Here is a 12,346-nt window from a genome sequence, read left to right as displayed (position 1 = left end):
ACATAGACTTCTCCAAACACACAAGCATTGGCGGAGCTTTATAAGGGCAAGGGGGCTGTGCCCCCGCCCCCCCCCCCCCCCCCCCCCTGATTTTTTAGTTATAAACAGCCCTCATACTTTCATTTTATACACTTTTGGCCCAAAAATATAAATTTTTTGCTGTAGCCCCCCCTGCTTACCAATTTTTTTACATCTAATATTTCCGCCCCCCCCCCCCCCCCCCGAAGCCAACGTTGAAGCTCCGCCCCTACACACAAGAAACTGTTACTTGTTTGTTCTTTATTCCATAAAAGCATGCTTATAGAGAATTCACCCTTCACTTTAATAGGGAATTCACTGTGGCGTTTTATCAAACACTTAATAGGCACGTAAAAAGAAACCGTCCCGTTCAATCAAAATTATATGCAAATGAACTCTAATTGACATATTGTGGGACGTGAAATAGGTATAATGATAATAATAATAATAATAATAATAATAATAATAATAATAATAATAATAATAATCTAACCTAATAAATGAAAATCAATTTTGCCAAATGTCATTTGCTCATTAATTTTGCCACATGTCATTTTAAAAAAAATTTGAATTATTTTTTTCCACTTGTCATTTTCTTGTATTTTTCATTTTCTTAAATTCAAAATCCATATTTTAGTGAGATTTATATATGTAAAGTAGATTACTCTATTAAATTTCATAATAAATACTCTATAATCTTTAAAATATCTTATATTATATATTAAATTACTTACTTTATTTATTACATTCTTTGTATTTATATAAACTTATTATTTCAAAAAATATATATTTCTTATAATTTTATATTTAACTTTTTTTTTCTAAACCCGTGTAATACACGGGTTTCACACCTAGTAATAATAATAATAAACCAATAGGGGGATCAAATGAACAAGTGCAATTCAGAGTCAAAATCTGATTTAGGTAGGGGTCATCTTGACTTTTTGTTAACTTCAAAAGTAAACGACAGCAATCCTTTAGAAAAAAATTCCCTGGAAGTTCCGACTTCTTACGTATTTCCTAAAGAATTCCTAGAAAATAAATAAAATGCGTTTAAAATACAGCTCCTCTAGACGATGGACAATTCTACATATTTCCTAGGAATCTTTTACCTGGTTTTGATTTCCTCATAAATTTCCTGGGAATAATTAAGTTAAAAATAATAATTAACTTTTTGTTATTTCCTGGAAAATCCCATCAACTAATTTTAAACGGAAATTCTGTACATATCCTCAAATCAAATTGTTTCGCATAACTCTTGTGATTAGAATAGTATTTATATACTCATGGTTTAACAATTTATTAGAATTGTACTTGTATAACATGATTTGACAATATACATCTTGTGACGATTTTGACAATTTATACGAACGAAGGTACGTAATGTAGAGCAAATACACAATCCCAACAAACACCCTGTGATACATTAATGACGATTGACGCATTGTAATGTTATTTACATGTGTTCTGATAGGATTCTTGATTGGCAATCTATCTGGCGCTTATTGTAGTCGAACCGGTGCAATCGCTAAGCCATTCACCAGAGACCGGAGCAGGCGGGAATTCTTTCAACAAAACCGCTGTATCACTGGTTTTAGACGGAGGTAGCGGTTTGCTGTCATCATCGTCTATTCTCCCCAGGGATTGAATATCCTCCAACACATCCAACACCTCATTCATTGTAGGCCTCATTTCTGAATAATACTGTAAACACCGGAAAGCCAACTCTGCTACTGATGGGATCGTTCTCATGATTTCAGCATCTGGATCGGATCCTAGAATTACAGGGTCGATCAATTGATCTAAGGCACCTATTTGGATCCTGTTTAAAGCCAGATTAGCCAAACTAATCTCATCTTGTGACCTATTTAAATCAACAGCCACCATCGATGATATTAATTCAATCAAGATCACTCCAAAGCTGTAAACATCACTCTTATCAGTTAACCGGTAACGATTGTGATATTGGGGATCCACGTATCCCGGGGTTCCTTGAGGAGCTATAGAAATGTGAGTGACGTCATTCGGTAAGAGCCTTGAGAGCCCAAAATCTGCTACGTTTTGGCACTGAAATTGTGATCAAGAAGAATATTACTAGTCTTCACATCTCGATGTATGATTTCAGAGGCATGAAGGGACATTAATGCTCTAGCAGTTTCAATGGCGATGTTCATGCATACTGGCCATGTCAGCAAGCTTGGATTTGCTAGTTCGCCATGGAGCTGATCAGCAAGTGTGCCATTGGAGATGTATTCATACACAAGGAGAAGTTCATGGCTCTGTCGAGAGGTGCAGCCATAGAGCACCACAAGGTTAGGGTGACGTAATCTGTTAGAAAAATGGGATAATAATAGCCTTGGAAATTCATTGTGATTTCACTATGAAATCAAAGTATTGGGTGGTACTCCCTAATCTTTGATCGGATAAGGCTCAGAAGAGAAAAGAACAGAGAATGAGATATATATGAATTTCGTGAGTATAAGAAAAAACCGACCAAAATTGGTTAAATACCTCCTTTGTCTGAAAACTGTCAAAACTGTCATAAAACAGTTTGGAAACGGCCAAAAAACTGTCATAAATCCGGGTTTTCTATAAGGATTAATACCAAGCTAAAAAAACGGGTCAAATATTCTAAATTTGGATTTCTGATGCATTTTCGATTCCAGCCAGGGGCTGCCGCCCATTGGACCCCGCTCCCAGGGGCGCTGCCCCCGGACCCCGTTCATTTAGGGGCTTCGCCCCTAAATGACAATATACTTTTAATCTTGAATAAATTTAAACAAATGTGCACTCCACACCTTCCTTACTTGTTTAATATTTATCAAGATCACTTTTGGTCACACAAAGTAATCCCATTACACTTAAATCACATTAGTGAACACAAATCACCAACAAACCTCCCCCATTTAAGTGTAATCTTGATTAATTTAAAACAAAAAACATAACAACAAACTGATGCATAAATGAAATATCGTGACGATTGAATTTCACATTAGTATATTATTCATTCCAAATATTCGAATATTAGGGTGTCACTAAGGATTGAACCCTTTCTATTCTAAGTGAATACATGAAGATAATATACACAACAGTTTACATTCTCAAAGTTCTAACTTCACACTATATTTTACTAGCTTGTGTTCCATCCTTCAATAAGCATATCAAAGTCAATACCAACTTCTTGAAGTAGCTAAACTTCATGCTTATATAGGTAGTTCTTTTGTTCTTGCACATGCAAATGCAATTTTTCAAAGAACTATTAAGAAATAAAATTTCAACCTCCTTAACTTGCAGTATTGAACACATACCTTGGGATGATGATAAAATGTGTTCCAATCTTCAAATATCAAGCTTTCCACATTGAATTCAACATTTAATATTGCATTAGATGGGATTTAGGTATCTCAATATAAAAGATTTAAGTGGACTTTAAACACATCCCTATAGCCGCCTTGTGCACAAGATTTCTTGCTAACCCTTTCGTTAAATGATCGACTAAGTTCAACTGAGTTCTCACAAACTCCACAGATATCACACCAGTCATGATGAACTCACGAATCATGCTACGTCTAACACCTAAAAGTCTAGACTTCCCATTATACACTTGACTATAAGCCTTAGCCAAGGTTGCAGCACTATCACACCTGATAGAAATGGTAGATATCTGTTTTGGCCATAATGGAATCTCATAAGTCAAATTCCTTAGCCACTTAGCTTCTTTACTAGCAGCAGACAATGCAACAAACTCAGACTCCATGGTTGAGTTAGTAATACAGGTCTGTTTCTTAGATGCCTAAGAAATGACACATCCTCCAAGAAAAAACACCCAACCACTTGTAGAGGAGTGATCCTCTAAGTTGTTAATCCAGCTGGCATCTGAATAACCTTCCAAAACAGAAGGATATCCACTATAAGTTAAACCATAATTCATGGTCCCTTTCAAATACTTAAATACTCTACTCACAGCTTGCCAATGATGTGAACTAGGATTACTAGTATCTCTACTAAGCCTCCCCACAACATAAGCTATATCATGCCTAGTACTAATCATGGCATACATGAGACAACCAATAGCCCTTGAGTATTCTAGTTGAGACACTAGAGATCCTTTATTAGGTAGAAGCTTAAGACTAGGATCTATAGGAGTGCTAACAGGAGAACAATTGTCAAAGTTAAACTTTTTCAATATCTTCTCAATATAATGAGATTGAGAAATTAAAATCCCATTGTTTCCTTTTCTAATTCTTATACCAAGAATTACCTCAACCTCCCCCATGTCTTTCGTATCAAAACTAAATGATAAGAATTTCTTGGTTTTATCAACTTCTTCTAAATCGGTACCAAAAATCAACATATCATCTACATATAAGCAAATCATGACTCCTTTACCAGAAGTATCAAATTTGCTATATACACACTTGTCAGCTTGGTTTAATGCAAAACCATTAGACAAGACAACATCATCAAACTTTTGATGCCATTGTTTTGGTGTTTGTTTCAAACCATATAATGATTTCTTCAACTTGCACACTTTGTGTTCATTTTCAGGCATCACAAACCCTTCAGGTTGTTTCTTGTATATTTCCTCATCCAAGTCACCATTCAAGAATGCCGTTTTCACATCCATTTGGTGAATCACAAGATTATGTATAGCTGCAAGAGCTAATAATAATCTAATAGTAGAAATTCTGGCAACAGAAGCATAAGTATCAAAGAAATCAATGCCTTCCTTTTGTCTAAAGCCTTGGATAAGCAATCTGGCTTTATATTTATCGATTGTGCCATCCACCTTCATTTTTCTTTTGAGGATCCATTTACAACCTAATGCCTTGCAACCAGGAGGTAAATCAGTCAATAAATGAACATCCCTAGAAGCCATAGCTTCACTGAAAGTCTTTGGATCCTTTTCAATATTAAAACAATATTAATGTTGAGAAATAGTTTCATTCCTTGTTCCTTCAACTAAATATAGTTGAAAATCAGATCCAAAAGACTTAGCTTTTCTAGCACTGGTGCTTTTCCTAGGTTCAGATACAGAACTTGCACCACCAGAAACATGTTCAACTTGAGTAGTACTCTTGCTGGAAGATTGATGAATCATTTCCCTTGGTCTAGGTATAGATGTAAATCTTTCTTCATCAAAGATAGTATCTCTTGACTTTATCACTGTGTTTATAGACACAGAGTCATTAGATTGTAAAACATAGAATCTATATGCTTTGGAATGCTCAGCATATCCAATAAAGATACAATTTATACCTCTCTCACCCAATGTTTTCCTTTTAGGTTCAGTGAGCCTTACAACTGCTTTACAACCCCAAACTTTGAGATAACTCAAATTTGGTACCTTTTTACACCAGTTCATAAGGAGTATTCTTACTCCTTTTATTTGGAGTTCTATTCAAGATGTAACATGTAGTTAACATTGCCTCACCCCAAAACCCTTCACTTAAACCAGAATATGACAACATGGAATTAACCATTTCTTTCAAAGTCCTATTCTTCATTTCAGCTACAGCATTTTGTTGTGGTGTATATGGAGCTGTGGTTTGATGTATTATTCCAATTGATTTAAAATAAACTGGATCATAAAACTCACCACCTCTATAAGTATGCAATACTTTTATTAATTCATTTTTATGAACCTTAACTTGTTGTTTATAAATTTTAAATTTATCAAGTGCTTCATCCTTAGAATGTAGCAAATAGATATAACAATATCTAGATGCATCATCAATAAAAGTAACAACATACTTCTTGTTTCTAAGGGAAGGTGTTGCATGGAAATCACATAAATCACTATGTATAAGATCCAATACCTTGCTTTCCCTAACAACATCTTTGAAAGGTTATCTAGTGATTTTAGTTAGCATGCATGTTTTACATTTTTCATTATTTTGCTTATCAAAAGTAGGAATTAAACTCATTTTATACATGTCTTTTAATCTCTTGTAATGAACGTGTCCTAGTCTAGCATGCCATAATTCAGATTTATGAAAATTATTGTTAGTACTACTAGAAGCCATGCAAATAGAATTATCACTAGAAGGATAATTAATATTGCTGGGAAACATATGCATCAAATACACTCTATAACTAGGCAGCGGAATAATCGAAACAACAAAACGATTTACCTAAGTGTACATGAACCCTATAGATCTATGGCTTCATACTATTACTTCTACCCTAAGAAAACCGAAATTATAAGAAGAATACTAACCTCTTTGGCAGCCAAAGATCTTCGAGCTTGACTCCTTGTGCGTGCCACCTTGTTTGGATGATGAGGATCCAAACTAGAATCCCTCTCTTGGTTCACACCCAATGAACTCAAAAGAGTAGAAACAAATATAAACTAGGAGGGATGAACTCACGAAAAGTTCTGCCACAATGAGGGAGAAAGAAGGTGGCGAATACTCAAGCCAAAAATGAGCAAAGAGGAATGAATCCCTAAGGCCCTATTTATAGCCTTGGATACCTCCTAGGGTTTTATCCTTTCACCCATGTGGGATGGGATATGCTAGGAACGAAATTCCCTTTATCCAAAGGGAATTTTTGTCCAACCCGCTTCCTTCTAGGGTTCTGGAATGTTCCTTGTTCAATCAACTATTGATTAATACACATTCAACCCTTCTATTATTTAAACTGTTAATTAATTCCCAAATTGTTTTTTCCAATTAGTTTCTAATTAATTATTAAACCATAATAATTAATAAACTAATTACTCCTATTATATATTCTACTCAATTCTGACTCTTGAGGGCAACCCAAGAGGACCCTGCTATTATTAGAAATATCACTAACTAGTTAATGATCTTGGACACACTTCCAACAAATATTAAGCCTAATCATTTCATTACATATATAGGCAAATCCCATAAAAGAACCATGTCTTGAAAAGATATACTTGTCACTTTCTAACACTTGTTTGTAACCGCAATTATTTAATACAATTTCAGACGCGAGATTCTTACGAATCCCTGGAACATATAAAACATTGTTTAAACACAAACATTTCCCAGAAGTAAAAGTAAGTAAAACAAATCCTATGCCCTTGATTGGTTCAGTTGCAACATTTCCCATCTTCACAACAGATCCATCTTCAATTGGTTGAAAGTCCTTGAACCAATATAGATCTTTGCAAACATGACTTGTTGCTCCCGAATCAACCCACCATGAAACTTTATCATACTGCACATAAAATGCTTCAGAGATCACATAAATATAATTCTAAATATATTTAGAATTTTGCATGAAAACAAAAATTTGACCTTGTTGCTTTTCTAGATCCTTGGATCCGCTTGGTCCAGCACCATCCTTATTCACTTTGCGAAAACGACAATCTTTCTTGAAGTGACCCGGTTTGTTACAATTCCAATAAACCAACTTAGCCTTCTTGTTGGAAGAATTGTCATCCTTTCCTTTAAACTTCCTTTTTCCATTACATTTCTTGGGATTCTTTTAACTTCTCCTTCCACCATGTTCACAAAAGAGGAACTAACTTGGTTTTTGCCTTTAGGATTGTTATCAAGTTCTTGAGTCCTTATGGAATCTTCAATCCTTAAATGGCTTCCAAGTTGAGTCAAAGTCAATTCCTCTTTGTTATGTTTTAGATTGTATTTAAAATCCTTCCAGGAAGGGGGCAGTTTGTCAATAATCACAGCCAGAGAAATGGCTTCATCCATTTTTAGATTGTGTTGAGCAAACTGTACCAAGATCCTTAACATTTCATGGAATTGTTCCATAATAGGCTTGGAGTCAACCATCTTGTAACCCATAAAGTTACTGACAAGAAACTTCTTGCTAGAAACATCTTCAGCCATGTACTTGGATTCAAGAGAATCCTACAGTTCTTTTGCAGATTCGAAAATTTGATATATATCAAAAAGAGAGTCAGACATACCATTGAGAATATGACCACGACATATGTAATCATCATTTTCCCACTTTGATCTCCTTCTTGTTGCCTCCAAAGGTTCATATTCAACAAATTCTGGTAAAATTGGCATGGGTGTACTCAGAACATACACCACTTTCAGAGTGGTAAGGAGAAAATGCATCTTCTTCTGCCATCTACGAAAATCTTGCCCTTCAAACTTGTTCAATTTGTCAAACTTTCTTGTCATATCCTTCATAGAATCGCCACTTGCCATGATCACGGAATACTTTGATTTTTGTTAGAAAAATGGGATAATAATAGCCTTGGAAATTCTAAGAATTGTGATTTCACTATCAAATCAAAGTATTGGGTGGTACTCCCTAATCTTTGATTGGATAATCAGAAGAGAAAAGAACAGAGTGAGTACTAGAAAAAACTGACCAAAATTGGTTAAATACCTCATTTGTCTGAAAACTGTCAAAATTGTCATAAACAGTAAAAAAAACTGTCATAAATCCGGGTTTTCTATAAGGATTAATACCAAGCCAAAAAACGGGTCAAATATTCTAAATTTGGATTTCTGATGCATTTTCGATCCCAGCCAGGGGCTCTGCCCCTTGGACCCTGCCAGGGGCTGCCGCCCCGTGGACCCCTCTCCTAGGGGCGCTGCCCCTAGACTCCCGTTCGTTCAGGGGCTTCGCCCCTAAATGACAGTATACTTTTAATCTTGAATAAATTTAAACAAGTGTGCACTCCACACCTTCCTTACTTGTTTAATATTTATCAAGATCACTTTTGGTCACACAAAATGATCCCATTACAATTAAATCACATTAGTGAACACAAATCACCAACATAATCTGGTGAGGATTTTAATCTCATTAATGAAATGATGGACTCGTATGTAGATGTGCTCGTAAAGTCTCTTCACTGCAGTTTACCATAGTAAACAACTCCAAAACCTCCAATCCGTTGTTCCTGAGAAGGGTTAAAATTTCTGGTGGCATCTTCAAGCTCTGTGTAGGAGAAAACAGAGACGCCAACAACAAAGTGACTGACATCTTCACTGATTGGTGTTTTTTTCTTTGATGAGAAATAGGAAAATAGGTTGCTCTTGTACATATGACAGATTATGAACATGACAAGAAAAATCATAATGATGAAGATGTTTGGATTAATCAGGTAGTACTCCCTAATCTTTGATTGGATAATCAGAAGAGAAAAGAACAGAGTGAGTACTAGAAAAAACTGACCAAAATTGGTTAAATACCTCCTTTGTCTGAAAACTGTCAAAACTGTCATAAACAGTAAAAAAAACTGTCATAAATCCGGGTTTTCTATAAGGATTAATACCAAGCCAAAAAACGGGTCAAATATTCTAAATTTGGATTTCTGATGCATTTTCGATCCCAGCCAGGGGCTCTGCCCCTTGGACCCTGCCAGGAGCTGCCGCCCCGTGGACCCCTCTCCTAGGGGCGCTGCCCCTGGACTCCCGTTCGTTCAGGGGCTTCGCCCCTAAATGACAGTATACTTTTAATCTTGAATAAATTTAAACAAGTGTGCACTCCACACCTTCCTTACTTGTTTAATATTTATCAAGATCACTTTTGGTCACACAAAATGATCCCATTACAATTAAATCACATTAGTGAACACAAATCACCAACATAATCTAGTGAGGATTTTAATCTCATTAATGAAATGATGGACTCGTATGTAGATGTGCTCGTAAAGTCTCTTCACTGCAGTTTACCATAGTAAACAACTCCAAAACCTCCAATCCGTTGTTCCTGAGAAGGGTTAAAATTTCTGGTGGCATCTTCAAGCTCTGTGTAGGAGAAAACAGAGACGCCAACAACAAAGTGACTGACATCTTCACTGATTGGTGTTTTTTTCTTTGATGAGAAATAGGAAAATAGGTTGCTCTTGTACATATGACAGATTATGAACATGACAAGAAAGATCATAATGATGAAGATGTTTGGATTAATCAGGTGGTTTAAGTCACAGGTTAGGTTGTTATTGGTCAGGTTTAGATTATTTTGTTTTGAGTTTGTGTGGAATAACTTTAGGTTCAAAGACATTGCATGGCATGATTTTGAAGACCCAAAAGCATATTTTTGGTTTGGTATCACAGTGATGCATGTTGCAGCTAATGGGTATTTTACTTCACAGGGTACTTCATTTGCTTTATTTTATTTAGAGTGAATAAAAGACTTGGTAAATAGGTTTGACCGGTTCTTAGGCTAGTGCACGTGGGTGGTCTTCCCAGTTTACCTGATCTTTAGCTAGCATTATTAGATTTCTTTTATTTTCTTTATGATGTTATATCAGTTCGGTGTCAGGCTATATATAGCCCTTTATATGTGAATGAAAGACAAGGCTTTTCGTTTCTTATGTTTTCTTACCCTCTGCATATTTCCTTTCCTAAGTATAACCGTTCTATTCACGTAGACATATTTGTGAGTTCTTTTTACCAAATTTAAGGCTCTAAATCTTACATTTGGTATCAGAGAGGAGATCGATTGAAGAGGGGCTGATTTCAGATCAGTAGGATATTCTTTGTTCTGGGGATCAAAAGGGTAGTGGAGACAAGTCGTGATTCCGGCCAAAATTAGGGGGCTTGTTAACCCAATTTGATCTAAGAACACAGGAGGATCAAGAGCAACCAAAAGGTGTTAATCAAGGGTATAAAAACAGAAAGTGAAAGGCAGCAAAAGGTGTTTGCAGGTAGCTCTTTCAAGCAGTGTTTTTAGTTGATTATATAACCTTGGTAGTGCAGAAAAATCGTAAGAATGGCTCCACCGAAGGATCAAACAACTGCTACAGTTAAGGAGAGCAACACCATGACTCTTCAATGTCCAGTATTGTCATCAACAAATTACACAGTATGGGCTATGAGGATACGGGCTATCTTCAATGTTCATGGGGTGTGGGAGGCAATCAATCCGAGAGTTAATGGGGATGCCAAAAGAACAACATAGCAATTGCCCTTTTGTTTCAAGCCATACCAGAGGAGCAAACATTGTTAATAGGGAATTTCGGAACCGCGAAGGAGTTGTGGGAGGTTCTCAAAACCCATCATTTGGGTGCAGATCGAATCCGGGAGGCGAGACTTCAAACTCTAATGGGAGAGTTTGAAAATCTGAAGATGAAGGACCAAGAGGTGATAGATAACTTTATTAATAAGTTATCTGAATATGCTTCTCGAGCTGCCTCACTTGGATCGGTTATGGAGGAAACAAAATTGGTTAAGAAATTTCTTAACGGGTTACCCAAATGTTTTATTCATATGATGGCTTCTATAGAACAGGTTGTAGACTTGAAGACCATCGGTTATGATGATGTTGTGGGCCGACTTAAAGCTTATGAAGAAAGGATCAAAGTTGACGAGATCCAACCCGAGCAAAATCAGCTTTTACTTGTAAATTCTGATGATAAACCAAAAGAAAAAGAGCATAGGTGTGAGCATTGTGGTTGTGGAAACTCGAATCGGGAAGACTATGGGCGTGGCCGAAGAGGAGGTCGGGGTCCCGGGAAAGGTCGAGGAGAAGTTCGAGTACAATGGGACAAGAGTCATGTGAAATGCTACAAATGTCATGAGTTCGGGCATTACATTTCGGAGTGTCCATTGTGGGAGAAAAAGAAAGAGCTTAACTTAATCCGGTGCGAAGATGATGAGCCAGCATTGCTGTAAATAAGTCACCTGATTAAGGGGGTGATTGTTGGGATTAATCAGATGGTTTAAGTCACATGTTAGGTTGTTATTGGTCAGGTTTAGATTATTTTGTTTTGAGTTTGCATGGAATAACTTTGGGTTCAAAGACATTGCATGGCATGATTTTGAAGACCCAAAAGCATATTTTTGGTTTGGTATCACAGTGCTGCAGTTAATGGGTATTTTACTTCACAGGGTACTTCATTTTCTTTATTTTATTTAGAGTGAATAAAAGACTTGGTAAATAGATTTGACCGGTTCTTAGGCTAGCGCACGTGGGTGGTCTTCCCAGTTTACCTGTTCCTTAGCTAGGATTATTAGATTTCTTTTATTTTCTTTATGATGTTATATCAGTTCGGTGTCAGGCTATATATAGCCCTTTATATGTGAATGAAAGACAAGGTTTTTGGTTTCTTTTGTTTTCTTACCGTCTGCATATTTCCTTTCCCAATTATAATAGTTCTATTCACGTACACATATTTGTGAGTTCTTTTTACCAGATTTAAGGTTCTAAATCTTACAGAAGATGGATCCAGCGAGAGCCACGTGAAGAAAATGCAACATTTAAGCTACAAATTCCTACATGTATATGTGTGGATTTATATATTTAGTAAGGGAAAATGACTTAAAATCCCAATGAAGTTTTCAAACCGTTCAAAAAACCTCAATCATGTTTTGTCTGTTCAGAAAAACCCAACAAACTTAACATTTTGTCTAAAAAGCCCAACGAAGTT

The 12,346-nt window shown here is 36.2% G+C and overlaps 1 pseudogene; it reads right to left on the bottom strand.

The window, feature by feature from the left end:
* Window positions 1-1,471: 1,471 nt before the first annotated feature.
* On the bottom strand, window positions 1,472-9,978 carry LOC145095423 (LEAF RUST 10 DISEASE-RESISTANCE LOCUS RECEPTOR-LIKE PROTEIN KINASE-like 1.2 pseudogene; annotated as a pseudogene).
* Between the last annotated feature and the right edge of the window lie 2,368 nt (window positions 9,979-12,346).

This window comes from Lactuca serriola, chromosome 3, assembly GCF_051521515.1.
Source record: "Lactuca serriola cultivar US96UC23 chromosome 3, Lser_US96UC23_V15, whole genome shotgun sequence".
In the NCBI taxonomy this organism is placed as follows: domain Eukaryota; kingdom Viridiplantae; phylum Streptophyta; class Magnoliopsida; order Asterales; family Asteraceae; genus Lactuca; species Lactuca serriola.
This window is presented reverse-complemented; position numbering and strand designations above follow the sequence as displayed.